The sequence below is a fragment of the Cannabis sativa genome, chromosome 1 (genome assembly GCF_029168945.1).
Source record: "Cannabis sativa cultivar Pink pepper isolate KNU-18-1 chromosome 1, ASM2916894v1, whole genome shotgun sequence".
Classification (NCBI taxonomy): domain Eukaryota; kingdom Viridiplantae; phylum Streptophyta; class Magnoliopsida; order Rosales; family Cannabaceae; genus Cannabis; species Cannabis sativa.
The window spans coordinates 49,150,077-49,156,217 of record NC_083601.1 but is presented as its reverse complement, the minus strand read 5'-3'; positions in this window follow the sequence as shown (position 1 = coordinate 49,156,217).

Here is a 6,141-nt window from a genome sequence, read left to right as displayed (position 1 = left end):
GGGAAGGACCTTATGTTGTTACTAAGGTCTTCCTAAGAGGAGCATATGAACTTTCAAATTCAGAAGACCGACGCGTTTATCCGTGTATTAATGGGAAGTTCATCAAAAAGTTCTACACTTAAACAAAAAGGTATTTACCCATGATGTAGACAGCGCACTTAAAAAAAAACGAGTGTGCAATGAAGTACGTAAGGCTTGATCCCACTCCGGGTACGTAGGCAATCTAGTTTATAACTAGGCCCAGCCACACAAAATAAAAAAATTATCTCCTCAAAAAAAAAAATTGTAAAGAACTACGAACGGCTTGATCCCTTAAAAGGGTACGTAGGCAATCTGAACAAAAATTGGATGCAGCCACAAAATAAAAAATATATATTATTTATTCCTCCTAACAAAGGAGTCAAAATTTTAAAAGGTCTAAATGACAAAATACTATTAGTCCTCAAGGCTAATAAACAAAAAAAAGGCTAACAAAGACTAAAACTAAAACTAAAGCTAAAAAGTTTTAGAAGCAAAGTTGTAAGATCTTCAGTCCATCTGGAGAAATAAAGTCAAAGCGTCGAGTCTCCTCTGGATTTCTTCTTCTCGAATCTTGAGTGTTGCTTTCGCTCTCTCAGCTTCATGGAATTTTTCTACACTAGCTTGGTCCTTTGACCGACTTATCTCCTCAGCGAGATGTTGTTGCTCCTTCAAGGAATCTTTGAGACTAGAAAGGTCTACCTCAAACGATGCTTTATCGGCTTCGAACTCAGCTCGTCGTTGTTGTATGGCTAGTTCCGCTGCAATAATCTCTGCTTCCTTTGCTTTAAAATCTTCAAAATCCTTTGTCTTGTTAGTGACAGGTATGGACAAATGATCTATAGTTGCCAAATTATCCTTATCACGACGAAGAAGATCCATGATAAGAGATTCATCAAGACTAAGGGCATTCTCAACAACTTGAGCAGAAGCGATAGACTTTTCTTGGGCCTTGAGAAAATCATTGACAGAGTCAGTGAACCATGCAACCTCTGCTAAACCACATTTATAATGCCCGCAAAGGGTACTCAACACGTCGAGTTGCATACTCACGTCAGCACGATGTTTTGAAATGTCTGATGTGGTCAAAGGAGAAGATGACAAATGAAAAATGTCTTTCATGCATTCAATCACAAACCTTTTGGTATGCTCATTCAAGTTTGAGTTGGTGATTGTTGAAGCTGACACTGTCAACACTGGGTCCGGTCGAGGAATAAGCAAATTTGAAGGAACAACTGATGATGGAATACCCGTCTTTGCTGAGACAATCGGTTCTGGTGGAAGGGTTGGCTCTGCAGGCAATGCCTCACTGTCAAATCCTTTGTTAACATAATCATCAGACCCATCAAAGTCGATAAGTTGTTCATCCCTAGAGCTAGAAGCTCCAAAGCAAGTATCAGATGGTGGCATTTCTGAACTCTGAGTTAGTGGGAAGAAGACATCTTCAATACGACTAGACTCGTCATGCTTCGCACGTTTCTTTTGTTTGAAATGTGGGACTAAGGAATGGACATTTTCTGATCCAATGTCTGACTCAGTATCAGCATAGTTGGCGCCAGTAAATTCATTATGTTGGGGAGGACATCTCTCAAAAACTTATTCAGGGTTGGAGTAAAGTAAGCGAATGTCTTTGATTACATAATTTGACTCCTCTTCTTTGAATGGTTGCTTGGACAATGTTGAATGAATGGCCTTCACAGATCTCCCCAAGTATGGAATGCAACTCCTCACCCACCAACGACAGTACCACCACGTGCATTGACCCATACGGAGAGTCCTAGGAATGTGAAAGTGGATGCCAGTATTTCTCCTTAATATTAAAACCCAAGCTTTAGCGACTTCGCTTATTCCACACTGCCTCCTCCTAGGAATACTCAGACAAATCTGTTAGGATAATAAGGTTCTAAATATGCATCGTTACCCACTCTTACGGGTAGCAAAGAAGAACGCATAGAAATCAGTAACTCAAATTTCTCATCAAATAAATCTTCATTATCCAGAAAGTCTAGATCTTTTTCCATGGGAAATGAATATGGCCAATGCATAACATAATCCTCTCCCCTTAAAATATGTCTAGCCCCATTCATGCTTCAACGTTCAGCAGGGATCCCGCCATACTTACTTAAATGAGGAAGATCCATAAGATCCCAACCACTATAGAGATGGCGAAAATGCTCGGCTAACCAACCTATCACATAATGCATAGGTAAGAAGGCTTGACCTCGCCCCTGGCCATGTATGGCTGAATCATACAAAGCTCGATAAATGTATCCCAAAACAGAGGGTGCAAGTGAAACTTTGTGTCCGTGGGCCATCATTGAAGCCATATAAAAAGTTTCAGGTCTAATGTTGGAGCCCTCAGTAGGAAAAACAAAACGACTTAGCCATAAAGACAGAAAGGCTGCAAGACTACCCTCTTTTGAAATGTTCAATGGAATAGAGTGAAGATTAACTTTTGATTTACCTTTCCTTTGGTCATCTTCTCCTATGGCCTCACAAGTCGAGTTTTGTCTCACACCTTGAAACATCTTTTTCCCTCTATAGAAAAATTCTATCCACTGCTCCCAAGATACATTTATATCATTTGATTTGATACAAACTTTGACACTCTTCAAATAGTTATAAATTTGAGTGTGGAACCTTCAAAGCTCTGTAGTAGTAGAATGATATGGAGTACCACCAACCAATTTTTTGTTAAGAGGTATGAACTCTTCATAAGGAATTCCTAAAATAGGTAACCCTCCAATAACCTTCAAGTCATACAGAGATATTCCCATCTCACCGCTGCTATGATGAAATGTGTTAGACAGAGGACCCCAGAGTTCAGAAAAAGCTCGCCATACAGATCTCTCATAGTTGAATGGATATCTTGATATATAAACAGCTCCATAAATTCTAGCATGATTCAAAGTATCTCGATTTGTGCGCAAAATAAGGTCTGTCCATTCGATAAGATATGTCGCAAATACAGCATGTCCATGAAAGAAAAAATTGTTATTGGCCTTTTTCTCTGCTAAAACACGATGAAGGCTTTGATAAAAGTCCACAGTGACTTGGTAATCCATATCAGCATCCTGTTTATTGTCAATATCCCCAAGAACTTTAGCTTGGAAATTGGGACCAAAGCCTCGAGCGTGCTGGACAACATTATCATCAAGTGAAGAATGATATTGTAAGTCACCTGAGATTACATCTTCAATCTTACACAAAGAAACAGGATCTTGATGATCATTGGATGCTTTTACTTCATTCAATGAAATGGAGCGCCGATAAGATGGTCCAATCTCTATTTCTCTTCCTAAATTGTTCGGAGCTCGTTGAGAGCTAAGTCCCCTAAAATTAGACATACTGCACAAAAAAAAGTAGGTCAGACAAAATAAAATACAAAATTCTCAAGCAAGATGTGTGTACATAAATGACACGCACTTGCTTGAGGGGGCATCTGTTGAACGATAAAAAAAAAAAAAAGAGGAATAAATAAATTTATTATTATTTCATTATTGGTTTTAAAATAATAATAATAATAATAAAATAATAAATATCAGTCAAATAGAGAGAAAATAGGATCTCAACTCCCCACTCCCCTATTTTTACTCATCCTTTACGTTACAGGATAAAAAAAATAATAATTTTATTAGAAAAAATAGGGTCTACAAATAGGAGAAGTTGAGAACAGAATAGGGATCGATACTTTGAAAAAAAAAATCTGAGAAGGAGAGAAAAGAAACACAGAAAAAAAAATTACGATACTTTTCTACCAACAATCAAAAAGCTTCAAGGGTAAGTGATCAGGGAACACTCTCATTCCTATTTCTTTTTTTCTTTTGATGTTTATTTTGCTCCTCTCTTGTTCTTTTTTTTATTTCTTTCTTCATTTATGGAATGCCCTCATTCCATAAATGAAATTGGATGCCCTCATTCCACACAAAAATTGGATGCCCTCATTCCACCAAAAAATTGGATGCTCTCATCCATGGAATACTCTTATTCCACTAAATTTAAATTTATGGAATGCCCTCATCCATGGAATGCCCTCATTCCTAAATGAAAAAGATGCTCTCATCCAAGAATGTACTCATCCATAAAGTTATTGTCAAACTTATTTATGGTAAAAGTATATTTTAATTGAAAAAAAAGTAAATTGACATTGTTTATATCTTACTGGTGCTCTAAAATCGTTTTTTTTTTCGCGATTAAATCAAACCTCTGGAGTCGTGGGTTTAAGGGCAGTTTAAGCGCCTGAAACAAAAAAAAAAAGAAGATAAAATTGAATTCTATATATATATATACATATATTGGTGCAAGACCTTAAAGTTTCGTGATTATGTATTATATATTTAAAAAAAGAAAAATGAAAGGAAAAAAGTCAAGTCGTATATGGTTTATGTATATATAGCAAAAAAATTTATCTTATTTTTGACTCAAGCACAGATGCAATTGTGCCCACACCTCGTAAATATACATATATATATTCTTTCTCACTAACTCTAAACGTTTGACAATTGACAGAGACAAAGTATATATAATAAATATGTCTATACTATAACTATATATATGTGCGAATGAGGCTTGATAAAAAAAAAACAAAAAAAATATATATATATATATAGAGCACATGTGCATGGTCAGTGAAACAGGGTTTCATATATACCCATAGTCAGTAAAGGAAAATATATATATATATATGCACTCTTATGTATATGTAAGCAAAAAAAATAAAAACTTACTGTAGTGAAGAAAATAGTCACTATTATGTGTATATATGTTATGTCGTATGATATATAAAGATAAATGGGTATATATAATACATTGCCGGTTGTATAATTCAATTTAAAATAGGAATTGAATTATAAAATAAATATCCTAGATACTATCTTTAATTTAAATTTAAATTTAAGATAGTATATGATAAAAGATAAATTGTTATTCCCTAAATTTTGGAATAAATAATTAAATATCAGTCAAATAATAAGATTGCAAAACTAAATTTCATCACAAAAAAAGTGGTAAAATTCTAAAGTTTATAAAAGATAATAAAAAGATCCCAAACTCAATTTATCACCAAAAAGTGGTAAATTTCTAAATCCATACAAAATGGCACAAAATTCCAAATGAGCTCACTAAAGTCAACCAATTAAGAGCAGCTCCAAGGAGACTGCAAAAAGCTTGTATGCAGTGTATATATCTTCCAATGAGGCTGCATTTTTTTTTAATTTTTTATTATTTAATTAATATTTATATATATTTATATTATTGTATTTGTAAAATGAAGAATTATTTTTTGAGAAATTTTACAATGCACAGTTTTAAAAGTAATGTACGAATCTACTCTTATTTGTTTCGGCATCCGATATACTTTTTTAGTTTATTTTTTTTTATATAGTAGTGTATATTATAGTTATTTAAAACATCCTGTAAAATTTAAAAAAAAATTAAAAAAATTAATACGCCGAAGATAATGCACTGTTTTAAAAGTGGCACAATGATATACTTCTACCTGTTTCGGCATTCGGGAGACTTGTTTAGTCTTTTTTTTATGTTCGTGTACATTATAGTTATTTAATACATCCGGCAAAATTTTGAAAATTTTAAAAAAATATATCACGCCGAAAAATAAAATTCAAATTTTTTGTCGTGTCTCTTTTATTTAAATAATTAGTTAAATATAACAATTGTGGTAATTTTTGTTAATTAATATGATATTAATTTATTTTTTTATTTTATTAAAAAATTAATATAATAATAGAAATATTTTTTTTGGTGTAATTTTTGGTGTTGTGGTTGGAGTAGAAATATTTTTTGACGCTAAATTTGGTGATAGTGTAACACTAAATTTAGTGTTTCTTTGAAGATGCTCTAAAGAGGTCATTCACCTCACCAAATTTTAAAGAGGTCATTAACCTCACAAAAATCCAAAAATGGTAATTTTACCTAAAAAATTAATAAGTGCACTAAAATTCAAAGCCATAACAAATTAAATGGCATTCAAAAAAAAAGGAGAGGTCATTTACCTCATAAAAAAATTAAATTCGAAACTACGTTTGACTTAATTCCTATAAAAGGATACGTAGGCAACTTAGTTGCTAAGACTAAGTGCAGTTCCCGATACCGCAAAATGGTATA